Raw genomic sequence first — 15,459 nt, forward strand, 5'->3', positions numbered from 1 at the left:
TTTACTTTGAACACAATACTTTTCACTTTTTCAGCCATAAAAACGGTGGGCTGCATTTGACGTTTCGTGAGAGGGGAATCTGGGCTGCATATGACGTTGATATTTTTCCTCTTCACGAGTCTCTCTCAGCTCCTTACCATCCTTACCACAAAAATAGTGTTCTGTGAAATTTTCAGCTTTCTAATGTACTTAGAAAGTGATCATCCCATATTGAAAACTCATTCTTTAAACCTTAATGAAGGTTGTTGCTGAAGAAACAAATCCCTTTTGAGCTAATTTTGTTTGTGATTTTTGTACATGTTTGCAGGGCTATAATCTCAAATAAATAGCAAACAAACTCATGAATATCTCTTCTGCTATCCGTCGGATTGAACTTCTCTCTTCAGCAAATTTTTCTATTATGGTTAAAAGAATGAGTTTTTACTATGGGATAATAAGTTTGTACTTACATTACAGTACTAGCGTGTTTGGAACATATCTCAAAATTCCTCCATATAATCCTACATTGTCTTTGGGCCACCTTTAAATCACCATCTAGAAAGCTGAAAGTTTCACAGAACACTATTTTTATGGTAAGGATGGTAAGGAACATATGGGAGATTGGATTCTGAAACATTTTTAAATTTTGAACCGCCCTAATATAACAAACCCTGTTACAATCATATCAAAATTATTACATAATGTGTTATAAGGATGTTAGAAAATAGCAAACTATGTTACTGTTTATGACATCGGAAGTTATTTGCAACAAACTTATGAATGCGATGTCAAAAATATAACAAATGTTGTTATAAATGTGTTACTAAAAATATAACAAGTTGAGAACAAAGCCATCTTGATAACAAAATTTTATCAACTTCTGTTGTCCGTTCACTCTCGTTTTTTAGACTTTCCCGACGAAAATCCTGGGATTTTTATACACATAAACACGTCGGAAGCCGTGACAAAAAAAACTTGAGAAAGACTCATTTAGATCCGCTGACCCGTTCATAAGTCATTTTTTTATTTGTTTGACATACAAACACCATTCCATTTTTATTTATGAGCGGTTCCATTTGAATTCGAATGTCGGTTTACTTTTGTAGTTTTTGATTTGGCTGAAATTTGGCATATGCTTTCTTTTTACCCAAAAATGCCTATTTGCATAATCGGTTCGCCATTTTTACCCTAGCGTTACTTTTGAGAAGGGCCTAAGAAAAAAAGCCTTAACAATTTTCAAAAAATTAGAACTTAGAAACTATTTGTCTGATCGGTTTGGTGTCTTCCGCAATGTTTTAGGTTATTGTTGGAACTTTTTGGAAAAAAATATACACTGTAAAAAAATGTTGTAATTTATTTTTTATTTCGAAAATAAAGCTTAAAAATCCATTTTATCAAAAATCGTTTTTTATATTTTTATTTTTTTTTTTTATTTTAAAGTAGACACAAAATGGAGTCTTTTGCATAAGTAAGAAATTTACAAAAGGAGAAAGTAACAAATCCACTATTGAGCAAGAACTTACAGCAATACATTGGCCTATCTCTCACTTTAGACCCTATCTCTATGGTCGCAAATTCACAGTAAAAACAGACCATAACCCTCTCGTACATCTTTTTTCCATGAAGGATCCCGCGTCTAAATTAACTAGAATGCGATTAGATTTAGAGGAATTCAATTTTGAAATCGAATACGTCAAAGGAAGAGTAAACGTATGGCCCGACGCTCTTTCACGTATAGATATTGATTCTGAAATTCTTAAAAATATGTCTATTCTTCCAATGCAGACCAGATCCAAAACTCGAAATATGACGACAGAAGCTAAAGTTAACAAGCCAAATGCAGAGAAGATTGATCAACTTCACGCGTATGACTCGATTAACAATATCGACGCTTTCAATTTACCTAAACTAAGCGAATAATTAATTATAAATATTAAATCCAAAAACCTGAAAGGAATTATTGCTCAAGGGCAAATATTCCAACAAAAGGGAATGGTTAATATAAATGAATGCATGAACCTACTCAACGAAATGGCCAAAACTACGAACATGAAAAAACTCGCGATCAGTGTAATGGATCCGATTTTTAATTATATTTCCCGGGAACAATTTAAACAATCATGCAATGAGAATTTAAGTGACGTCACGATTATTATATATACACCAGCCATGTTGATACAAGACGAGAATGAAATAAATAAATTGATAAAAGAAAACCACGATACCCCTTCGGGAGGACACGTAGGTATTAACAAACTACTTCTTAAACTTAGACGTAAATATTACTGGAAAAACATGAAAAACAGCATTTCTAAATATGTGAAAAACTGCATTTCGTGTAAACTAAATAAACATTCAATCAAAACGCAAGAAAACTTTGAAAAAACAACAAAACCCTTTGAATTAGTTTCAATCGATACCGTAGGACCACTTACTAGGTCAATTAAAGGAAATCGTTACGCATTAACCTTACAATGCGATCTAACGAAATATATAGTTACCGTACCAATAGTAGATAAACAAGCAAGTACACTAGCTAAGGCTTTAGTGGAACACTTTATTTTAATTTATGGTTGTCCACGAGCAATCAAATCCGACATGGGTACCGAATATAAAAATGAAGTATTCCAACAAATTTACAATATTCTCGAAATAAACCAGAAATTTTCCACAGCGTACCATCCAGAAACCATAGGAGCTCTCGAAAGAAGTCATCGTTGTTTAAATGAATATCTCAGGCAATTCATCAATGAACAACATGATGACTGGGACTCTTGGTTACCATATTTTACATTCTTTTATAACACAACACCACACACTGAACATTCTTTCACACCATTTGAACTTATCTTTGGCACTCAAGTAAATTATCCAACAAAATTTAAAAATAATACCACAATCGATCCAATCTACAATTTTGAAGCCTATTACAAAGAATTACAATTTAAATTACATACAGCAGTGCTAAAAGCAAAACTATTACTAGAAAAATCCAAAGAAAAAAGAATTTCGAAACAAATACAGAATTCAAACCCAATTGAAATTCAAACAGGAAGCAAAGTTTGGCTTAAGAAAGAAAACCGACGAAAACTAGATCCAGTTTATACAGGACCGTTTACTATCATCGAAATAAATCACCCAAATGTTACAATCAAAAATCAAATGTCAAACGAAACTCAAACAGTACATAAAAACAGAATTATTATCTAAACTAAATCTTAAATTTATCCTTAACTCATTTATTTTCATACAAATTAATCCATGTTTATAAAATTCTATATATTTTTTAATTTTTTTTGTCTATAAAAACCATTATTTTTGTAAAACAATGTTATCTTAAGAAGTGTTTATTTTAAGACACCCGAGCCTAATCTCAAAAAAAAAAAAATGAAAAATAAGAAACGAAAAAATAAGTGTAAAAAGAGATAGGTCAAAAGTCTAACCTCGAGTTAGACGTGAGAAATTCGGCATTTAATATTAAATAGATTAATAACCAAAATTTTGTTAAACTTACCTAAAAATTGTAAGAGACTACTGGAGAAAGACATTAACTGAATAATTACACTTCATTTCATTATGTTACATTATTCTCCTAAAGGGGGAAGGTGTCGTGGGTTGAGAACCACTGATCACCGAAACCCACAATCATAAACAAACTCAAAGGCCATCCGCCTGAAACCGACCAATGCACTCGAAAAGTGCAAGATATTGAAATTACAACCATATGCGACAACCGCACCTCAAGTGCCAGAATTATTTCCATTCCTTTTTCCCTCCTCCGCGAGAGCCCTACACGGACGGGCAAACGAAATCGAAAGGTTTCAAATTGCATCGCCCTGGCCGGACCACCGAGATACGAATTGCCGAAATAGCAAGATGCACATTTTTGGGCACGGACCACCTAGGCATACAAAATGCCACATTTGCAAAGATGAATGATTTTAAGTATGGACTCCAGTTGTCTCATTCTCACCAATAGAAAATAGATTAAGCAGTTAAACATTGTAAGCTTTTGTAACAATATATAAACCCAGAAACGACGAAATAATAAACAGATTCTTACGAACCAGAAACTGGGAAAGGAGTCTCGACTTTTATTGAGTCCTTACTGGTGATAGCTCTCGAGCTCACCATAGTTTGGATACTCTACAAAGAAAAGACCTTCTCCAATATTTCTAAATACCGTAGGATGCCACATGGGTCAAGGTGGAGAAATCATGGACAAAAAAAAGTTATGATTTAAAAAAAAAAAGTTTGATTTTCAATATGGTCTAAATAAACTTTTTGAATGTTTTTCGACCCGATTTTATGAAATTACGCAAAATTTGCAACAAAAAAGGAATACGATAAAATTTTGCTAATTGCTACCGTTTCCGAGATACAGCGATTTTAAAATTAAATTTACTGAAAATTCAATACTTTTGGTTGTTTTCGGATGTTTTTCGAGTCCTTGCTAGAAACATTCAAGTCGTTGATTCTATTGAAGTTGCCATTGCCTGTATTGAAGTTGCTGATGCTGATGCTTCTATAGTTTCCTCTTCCATGCAAACATCTTCCTCTTCACTACTTGATAAGTCATCACTGCTTGATAATGCTGTTCTTTTGGCCAATTGTTGACGACACGAATCGCAAATTTTAAATTGTTTATTAAGCTGATATTACTTTCCGTGAGATTTCGGTAACTTTTTGAACACATTTTTGAAAACACATTTACCTTTGTTGATGGTGTTCATTTTATACTTCATTGTTCTAAGCTATCTTTTACTTTTCACTTGAATCACTTGCTTGTTTATCACTTTGTGTCTTTGCTGCATCAGCTCTTTTTTACACCAACATGGGTACTTGAATCAACTATTAGGTACGTTTCTGTCCGACCACAAAAATATATCAACGTGCTGTACTTTAAGAAAAGGTAGGGGAAGACGGGGTAAGAGCACCCGCCGGGGCATGAAAATGGCGATTTTCTTAAAAGTTCTCCAAGCAATTCCCATAAACACAAGTTTTTTGACATTCCGAACCATCTAGGAAGATATTTACATTAAATTTTTCATAACAAATATCAAAAACAAAGTTTCTGCTCGTCGAAATTGAATTTGATCTAAATTTAACAGATGCTCACTTAAGCATTTCGGAAGGGATTTTATTGTAAAATCATAACAAATTACCCGTCTATGCATAAACAGATGTTGTGAAAATTGCGCAAGCGAGATAAAACCGACCACTGTTTGTGGACCGCCACCCCTAATTAATATCAAATAAAATGTCTAAACCATTTTAAAAATTGTATCTACATTTTACATTAATGTTCAAGTAAAATGAAATCAATATTGTTATAAATACAAGCGAAATCTGCAAAATTGTCCAAGATATGGGTCGGCACCCGGCAAGGTGAAAATAAGTATATATCTAAGTTTTTTGAATTAATTAACCCTGAAAATGTTTCAATATCCCCGTTAATCAATGTAGAATTCATAAAACATTATACTTTTCAGAATCATAGGGAACAGATACATTTTTTCGCAATGTTGTATACGAAGATCGTGGTGGTCGCTTTTACCCCGTGGGTGGGCGGTTTTACCCCGTCGCTAAAAATAATCGTGATAAGACATCCCTTTTTCAAGCGTCAAGAAATATTTTTTTTTTTACAAATACAACACCTGTGATATTTTTTGGTCGTGCTTAAAGCCTTACAAAACGACATGCTGCGTCGAAAAAGGATTTATTAATTCTTGATTTTGACATATGAATTAAATTGCTTAGGCGAGCGGTCTTACCCCCTATATTTGTGTGAGACAACTGAGCACGTTACTCCTCTACTCATAATGCTTTTGTTTTCGAATGGAAATATTTCATTATCTTAAATCGATATAAATGCATTTCACGTATTGATTGCTTTATATTCGTTATTTTGTTATTTTTTAACTTTTTACATTTTGTTCCATATTTTCTTGATAATTACATATCAAAATATCACAATTTTGAATGTTGAAGTTGTGTTTCGTTAAAAAAATAAATAAATTCTTTTTACAGAGCACATTTTTTATTTCGCCTCATACCATGGAAAATTACCAAATCAATATTTTTTCAAACATTTAAGTCAAAAATTATCTGCTCTTACAGACAATTAACAAATTACTAGGCTTATGAGCCTCGAAAAACATTCGAAAATGACCGAAAATTGGAAATTATATCATAATTTTGTATTAAAATCGCTGCATCTTTAAACGGTAAAAGTTAGCCTGATTTTCCTGTAAACCTTTTTTGTTTATATTTTGCGTACTTTCATAAAATCGATTTGAAAAACATTTAAAAAGTTTATTATGACCATTTTCAAAAAATCATAACTTTTTTGTCCATGATTTTCCATTTTGACCCACTGTTGAAAAGACTTCATTTTTTGTCTACTTTAACATATAAAAAAATTAAAAAAAATCATAAAAACAATTTTTGAGAAAATTGATTTTTAAGCTTTATTTTGAAATATAAAAAATTACAACATTTATTTTACAGTGCATATTTTTTTCCAGATAATCCCAACAATAATCTAAAACTTTGCGGAAGACACCAAACTGATGGGACAAACCGTTTCTAAGTTCTAATTTTTGAAAATTATTAAGGATTTTTTTTTCTTAGGCACTTTTCAAAAGTAAGGCTAGAGTCAAAATGGTGAACCGATGATGCAAAAAGGCATTTTTGGGTGTAAAGAAAGCATGTGCAAAATTTCATCCAAATCAAAATACATAAAAATGAAATTTGGGAAAAAAGTCGTCATTTTCTGTGGAACCGCTCTTATATAGATTTTAGCTTCTATAGATAGCTTCTATAGATTCTACCTTCAAGCTTCTAGCTTCTATAGATTCTACCTTCAAACTTCTAGCTTCCATCTTCTATCTTCTAGCTTCTAGCTTCTAGCTTCTAGCTTTTAGCTTCTAGCTTCTAGCTTCTTTACTTGTTTTTAATTATGAATCGTGGTTTACGGCTAACCAGCCAAGTGGAAGTTTTAACAACTACCGAATAGCTAAACATTACATATATACTTTGCAATTGGATTAAATGGACAAATTGATGTGAAGTTTTGCGAAAAAGTTACACGCCTTCTCAGTGAGAATCGAACTCACGACTCCCTGATCTCTAGTTAGGACGCGTTATCCCTACGCCATGAGAGGACTCATGGACGCAGAAGTTAACCTGAATTCGATTTCAGCACAGTTGCTGGCTAGCGTGGTTTGCTATTTCAATACCTAAAAAATAATGCGCTCTCGGGCTAGGCATTGGATATAAATTGAAAGCGTTGTGTTTGGATGGGCATCTAATTCTTCCGAAAGAGGTGCTTTTTGCGAAAAAGGACCACGTGATTATTGGGCTGAAATTGAATTCAGGTTAACTTCTGCGTCCATGAGTCCTCTCGTGTAACTTTTTCGCAAAACTTCACATCAATTTGTCCATTTGTTCCAATTGCAAAGTATATGTAATGTTTAGCTTTTCGGTAGTTCTTCTAGCTTCTATATTCTATCTTCTATCTTTTATATTTTAGATTCTATCTTTTAGCTTCTAGCTTCGATCTTTTATATTCTAGATTCTAGCTTCTAGCTCTGAATGTTTTCGTTCCAGCTTCTAGCTTTTATCTTCTATCTTCTATCTTCTTAACTATGAACTGTACGGTCGGTCATACGGTGATACACTGAAACAAGAGAGTTTCACAGTTCAGGTAAAGAATAAAGTGAAAAAGGACACAAGAAGACAAACAAACATTTTGCATTATAGCATTCTAGTTTTTCATTGATCACAACTCTGATTTTTTTGTGATGGGATCCATTTGGAAAATTGTTTGAAGCTATTTCCATATCTACATCAAATGCATCAATCCGCAGTGAAATACCATTAGCGGGAAAGAACATCATAAACATACTGCACAAAAAAAAACCACGTATGTAGCTGCTCTTTTCATCCGTCCGGTTCATGTTTCTAATCTTTTGACAACTCCGGAGTAGCTCCCACCTTTTCACCCACAGCTAGATTCGCTGCCTCCGTGTCAGACTGCTGTGTAAAATCTGTTTAGCCTCGAAAAGCCCGGGACTGACATCGGTCCGATCCAGGATGTCATTCAATATTTATATGAATATTGAAAGCAACCTGCAGTGCCGTCCGAGGCAAACCCGAGACGAGGCGGCCATCCGGACGACGCCAGAGAATCGCACCTAACCAAAGAGCAGCCAGGGTTAAAGGAGCTCCGGGGTGGTCGTTGGGGCCATGACCGTGTGTGTGTTGGCTCAGATTTTTGACCATGCTCAATAATATCATCACACACTGACTACACTGGCAGCAACAACATCAACGTCTGCCATCATCGTCATCATTTTTCATCGGACATGGACAGACCGCCAGCAGACTATCCATCATATTTCTGCGCTGCAGCCGAATGCCGACACCGACAACGACGACGGATCTGTGTGAAGGGATGTACAGTATCATCCGGCGGTCGCCTTTGCCACCACCTCGTCGTCATAGGTTTGCCAACTAGCAACGGTTCGACCAACCGACCGACCATCACCCAGAACTGAAGTGGCTAGTGTAGTATCAATTTTATTCATTAAAAGTATGTTCGGTCGGCACCCACAAAACCAGGACCATGCTCCCGTCAGGATGGTGGGCGACCAGGAACCGATCAGAGGCGTTCTCAGGACATTTATTTGATCATATCGACAAAAAGTCTCTTCAGTTAGATTTTATGTCAAAATTTGTGAGAGTTTTTCAAACAAACCTTAAGATTTTTTTTTGTTTTTTTGCGACCCTTATAAAAAGCCGGGAAAAATGAAGCTTAAAATTTTGTTTTCAAATAATCTAACGACACACCAGGTAGATTCCACTTGGGTTCAGATTGAGTACCACTTCTAGTACTGCATGTGCTTCCTTGGTACAGCAAAAGGCACCCAAGTTTGACAGACCGCAGTACACTTTTCGCGACATTCTAGATTTTGCTCTATTTCCTTATGTGCCATAAAATTTTGGGCAATTGCAAGGGACATGAAGATCTTTATTTCGTCTTTGGATACACCATTTTGTAGTTTCCCACCGTGTATTGTCCGCAGCACTTTACGCTCGAAAATACCGAAGGCTTTCCGGTCTGCCTTTTTTAACGTCCACGATTCGTACACATAGAGGAAGAATCGACGTTTTATGCAATGTGAATTTTGTTTCCGTTTGCAAGTTGTTGGACCTGAGATGCTTACGTAGTCCGTAAAAGGCCCTATTCACAGCGGCAACACGTCTTTTCACCAACACCTCTAGGCCTACCTCTAGCTCTACCTGAAACCATGCACTTCGCTTTGGTAGAATCAATGGCCTATTCTCGCTGTCTCTCTCTTCAGAAGCACAACGGCCTTTTCTACAAACCTGCGATCGATTTCTATAAGGTAGATATCGTCCGCGAAGGTGAGGATCATATGAGACTGTGTTATGATAAAACATGTTCAGGTATTATCTGCCACAGCCCATTTCGTTTAACTGAATCGTATGCCGCCCTGAAATCCATTAGCAGATAGAGGGTGCAAGTTACACTCCCGGAATTTATGTAAGATCACCTGGCCATCACGGAAACCAGCCTGCTTTTAAAGAGGCATCGCTCAGGATGCGCGACAGTATTTTGTACGTTCAAATCTGCAGAGTCATCCCTTTGTTGTCAGCACACTCCAGTCTGTGCCCTTTCTTTTAGATTGGGCGTATGAGACCATTCAACCAGTTGGTGACCATTTCATCGTCCTTCCATACCTTCAGAAGCAATCGGAAGATCGACTGGTAAATCTGCTCACCTTTATGTTTGAGAAGCTCCACCAGGTTCTTGCCCTTCCTAGCAGCCTTATAGTTCTTTAGCTTGCTGATAGCCTTTTCAGCCTCTCCTATGGTCGTTGGGTCCACAGCTTGATCGTAATCAACAATGATTTTTCTGCTTCTCGCCACATTTCCATTTTCACCGTTCACCAACTGCTGAAAGTGCTCCTTTCACCTGGCAGCCACCGCCGTTTTATCTGTCAGTAAATTCCCTTCTCGATCATTGCACCTGGCTGGAACTGGTAAGATATTGTGCCGCGCGCAATTGACCGTTGTATGAAATCTCCGCTTATCGTTCCAGTTCATGCTATCTAGTGCTTCAGCTACTACACTTTCTTCATGGCTCTAGCTGTCCTGTACCGCTCTCTGTTCCGTCAGGTACCAGCCACAAGCATACGGTTTCTGGCGACATTTTTAACGTTTGTCACTCTCTGGCACTCTTCATCGAACCAGTCGTTTCGTCGTTGACCAGTGTCAATCACTTGATGCGCCGTTGTCGTCATAGTATCGTGGATTGGATACCACAGGCTGTTGACATCTCCAGAAACGTTGATTCTTCTTAACCAATTTAATTCGTTAAACCATATGATTCTATTAAGGCGCCGTTCACAAATAACGTAACGCTCTAAGGGGAGGTTGAAAATGGCAAATTGTAGCGCTACGTAAGAAATGGATGCTTCATTACTGGGGTGATATATTTAAAATCTTACAAAGAATCCCATATTGGATAATCTAATAAGTTTTTTAAGGCGGTGACCCATGTTGCATAAAGACGTTTCGCATAAGGACGTTTGGCATAAAGCAGAAGGCATATGATTCTCATTATGTCATATGTCCATTATGCCAAACGTCCTAATGCGAAACGTCCCACCTCCTTTTTTGAAGGCGTTGCAACGAAGCAACATTATTTTTGTACCTGGCAACACTGCTCAAATAAGTTGAACGAGACATATCTCAATATCCTTAAGATATTTGAGAAATTATCGGTTTTGAATTCTGAAGAAATGGAGTTTTGTTTCATGTTGGATATAAAAATATACTGTTAGCTGGCAGCACTGTTAATGTAGTGTCAAGCATAATATCTCAAACCAAATGATAGAAAAAAATCAGAATGTTATGATCTCCGCTTACATCAACTTCAACTTCACGAATGAGAAGTACAATAGTGTTCGATGGGGTCAAAAAAAGGGGATGTCGAAAGGGTCATTCTTTTTTCCTCAAATCCCTTCAAAATCTATCATGTGTTCTTAGACATCCATAGCCCCATGCCTATCAGCTTGCGCGTTTCGAGAGAGGGCCGTCCATAAACAACGTGGCCTTGTAGAGGGAGGAGGTGTTCTTCTAGAGATTTATCTACCAACTCTCCCGAAAATTCTTCCAGCAATTTTTCAATAGATGCTTTGAAGTATTTCACCAGAATTTGCTCCAGGAAATCCTTGAGAATATCCTCCAGATATGTTTCCACTAGTCCTTCAACCGAGTTCGGCTATTGTTACTCTAGGAGTTCTTCCGTAGATTTCTACAGATTTCTTCCGAGGAAATCGGCACGGGTTTATTCCAAAGTCTTTGAAAAAAAGTTTAAGGGTTTTTTATAAACTGCAATAATGCCTCCTCCTGTCCATATGGATTTCTTCAAAATAAGAAACTAACACAAGTTTTTTCAGAGGTTACTCTATAATTTTCTTTGGTTCTCCGACATTACCCGGAAAACCATTACCCGGAATGCAATTTACCGGACGACCATTACCCGGAAAACCATTTACCGGAATGAACCATTTACCGGAAAACCATTACCCGGAAGGACCATTTACCGGAAAATTATATCTCCATTTCTCGACTTTATTCATTACCGTCCTTTTAACCGTTTTACGGTCATTCAGGTCAGTATGTTGACTTGAAAATATTTAAAATGACCTAACGATATGGTTCTTATTTCAAAATACATAAGCACCGGAGAGATATCTTCATACTTGATCATGTCAATATGCACCATCTTCATATATTTGCATTTCATAAATGATTCACCCTTCTTTTGAAAATAAGCTGTTCTTTCAACTTATCTTTTCAGCTTGTAACTTTACGTTTACTATTCGACCGTCGATTCTCAAAGTGTCCAAATGTTAATAATTAAGCAATGATTAGAATTTTTAATACTTTTCGCCGAGTATCAATTCGCTAAACGTCAATCAACCGATTGTAAATCCCCCGTATATCCCTTTTTCTAGAATGACCCATTTCGGGTCATCTGATATTCACCCTTCTTTATTTGGTTGGCGGTTCTTTCGAGTTACACCGATCTCGACATTTTTGGCAAAATGTGATTAGTCGAAAATGACCAAATATCTTATTATTTTGATTGCTTATTTTACTTTATTGTTTATTACACTGGCAATGAATTCGGGGTACAGACATTCAGGGTTATGACATTCGGAGAAAAATAGCACAATCAATCAAATTCAAAGGAAAAGTACTGCCCATAACTGTATATTTGTAACATTTGACAAAAGTAGGCATTGAGAAAATGGAATACTAAGTGTGTATTATATGGTAGTATGGGAGGAAACTAAAATTTCTAAAAATTACCAGGAACTCAAAAATGCTTATTTGAGGCTGATATTTTGTACAACCCATATCGCATATTAAGTGAATTGTCAGGAAATAATTCTGAGAGAATTTGCATTACTATCGAATTACGAGGCTTATTTATAATCCCAATGTGACTGTTATGCGGTTATAATTACCAATGTGACAAAACAACTTGGTATTTTTTTTTTTGAATTTTCTAGAACAATCTCACAGATTTTAGTAAGTTGATCAAAAGTATTTATCATTTGATGACTCTTCATGAAGTATTCTGTGGTATTAACTCCATTTTGTCAAAATTGTCGAATGTGACTGTTTTGCAGTTATGGGCAGAGTAGATCTCTTGAGGTTACAAAGATGGACGTTCCAATGGCAAATAGTGTCCCTACTCTCAATCACCAAGGTACTCTTAGTTTTGGTCGTGATTTTTTTAGCTTTCCTCAGACCATATAGCTGACATGAGAATTGAATTGTTGTATGTTGCTTCCCTCGCAAGATAAGTGGTTTTTTATATATTAATACAATATTAAAATTGGATTTTGATCTGTTTTAACGTAAGGGAATAGGAAATCCATCATAACTCCAAACATTTTTGAATGCTGAGATGTTCCATTTACTCAATTGCAACTTACCTTATTTGTAACGCCTTTTTCGATTTCGATTTATAATGATGGTACCTTCCAAGTGGTCTCGGACATAAAAGAAAATTAATAATTCTTTTCATTCTTTCTATTCTTGCCTGTAATGTTTAGTTTCATGGCCTAAATTTGAAGACATAGTTTTCCGATCTATATCAGGCGATTCTTTTCTAATTAGGTCGCCAATAAAATTACATGTTATATCAAATTTTGGTATCATGATAGTTTAAGGCTTACGTTGCGGCAAAGTGAAGTTATTCAGAAAGATCAAGCTGAGGTTGGTAGAATTGAATACCAACGGTTCAAAATTATTTCTGGTTGACAAATTTGACAATGCTTCAGAGCTAGAGTACTAACATACTTGTCAAACTATGAACGAATGCAAAAATGGTCGGTTGACATAGGCTCTCAGCTATTAACTGCAAAAATGCTCCTAGAACAGCTGAGAAGCAGGTTTTGTCCCAGTTGAGTCGTAACGCCGGCAAGAAGAATAACATACTTGGTCCATAGCTGTTTGGAGATGTCTTTTGAAATAGTGTTTATGGAAACCGAGGGAGTCGAGAATGTCCATGGTTAGCGTGAAAAGGTCGTCGAAAATGGAAGATTTGGCTTTCGGGGTAATGGTGCATTCCGGTAAATGGTACATTCCGGTAAATGGTTTTTCCGGGTAATGGTACATTCCGGTAAATGGTCTTCCGGTAAATTGCATTCCGGGTAATGGTATTCCGGGTAATGGTATAGAATCATTTTCTTTTGAAAAAACTCCTGGATTATTTTTCAGAAAAATTGACTTGCTTTTCCCCTGGAGACATTCCTGGAAGAATACCTAAAAAAATTGTCAAGACTAACATGGGGAAATCTGAAATAATTACTGAAGTAATTTATGTAGACATTTTAGATAGAGCAATTGCTGAATGTATTTTTAGAGAAATCCTCAGTTGAAATCTTATATAAATCCTGAAATACTATTTCGAAGTAAACTCCTAATTATTTCTGGAGAAGTTATTGATTCGATTTAAGAAGGTATTTTCACCGGAAATCTTGGAGAATGTCTCAGGAAAATCGGTGCATGAATCACTGGATAAAATCATGGAGCAATTAGGACTTTCTTGAAAAATTTTCACAGAATTTGTGGGGGATTTCAGATGATTTCTGAAATAATCTTTGGAGAAATAAATTTCTATAGATCTCCTTGAGACAAGCCTGACTGGATTCTTGAGGAATCCTAAACAAAATTCTTGCAGCATAGGAAAATTGGTGGAGAAATTTATTCACTAAATGTTTTTTTTTTGGGTAGAGATCTCTAAACTCCTATTTTTATGGCACTCAGTCGCTAACAGCCCTGTAAAGACGAAAAGTTTTTTTAGTCTTGTGGTAACGACTGGCGATTTTTCTGGTGACCCTATTTTGGAAATGGTCACGCTAATAAAAAGAATCCAAAAACACGTATGTCCTTATTTCGAATAAAAAAAAAATAGTAAATTTTCACGGAATTCGGTGACCTACTAGATCGTTTTTTCATAGAATGGCTGCATAGCAACCTGGTTTGTACGCCAAACCATCCGAAAAAATACTCTGCAACCTGGTATTTTTTTCGGATAAGTTGGTGTATGTGGTCATGTCAATCCGTTTTCTCTCTCATAGTTCAAATATTTCAGAACAAATAAGCGCTGTGTGCATGTCCAATAGGGTGCGGCTTATTTTTCAAAAGTTCTCAAAACCAAAAATTCGTGTGCTCTACTGAATTCAAATCACTTTAAAAGAGAAACCTCAAAATCTGAGCCAAAAGTATTAAAATTTAGAGGTGGCGCAAGCGTGTTGAAGGTGAATTCTCAAGATATAAAAAAAGACCTGCAGTTAAGTAAACATAACTTTGTTATTTTTCAACCGATTCAAAAAATTTTAACACCTTTTTCTTTTAAATTTAATTTATAAAAATTTTGTAGAATATTGAATTTGTCTAAAATCAAAACTTGTCTTAGTTAAAAATACTTTTATCCAAATTTGTCCTCATTTTGCTAAAAAAATCATTTTTGTTTGACCATAACTTCATCAAAACTCAATCGATTTAAAATCTTTTTGCATACTTTTGAAGCAAATTTATTTGTTTTTAAACTGTACATACAACATTTTTTTCTAAAAAATATTTTTGACTTAGGTATTCAACAGAAACCATCCAAAAACATGATTTTTCAATGAAAAAATCAAATTTCTTTGGATTATTTAAGTTTTTTTTTGCCGAAAATAGCATTTTTTTTATATAAAACTTAAATATGTAAAGCATCTTGCCATAATTACAAGTTGAATAGTGTATAAATTTTTAAACCTATGCAAACATAATTTTGTTTCAAAATTATTTAAAAATTATTGCAAAGTCCTTCTCAAAGGTTTAACAAATGAGAAAAATCAGTTTCAGCTTAAGAGACAATAT

At 35.4% G+C, this 15,459-nt stretch overlaps 1 protein-coding gene across 5 annotated transcripts in view; it reads left to right on the forward strand.

Moving 5' to 3' along the window:
- Window positions 1-15,459, forward strand: part of LOC5566288 (RNA-binding protein Musashi homolog Rbp6) — a 1,418,593-nt gene that overhangs the window by 627,303 nt on the left and 775,831 nt on the right. The window lies entirely within an intron of this gene.

The sequence above is a fragment of the Aedes aegypti genome, chromosome 2, assembly GCF_002204515.2.
Source record: "Aedes aegypti strain LVP_AGWG chromosome 2, AaegL5.0 Primary Assembly, whole genome shotgun sequence".
In the NCBI taxonomy this organism is placed as follows: Eukaryota; Metazoa; Arthropoda; class Insecta; order Diptera; family Culicidae; genus Aedes; species Aedes aegypti.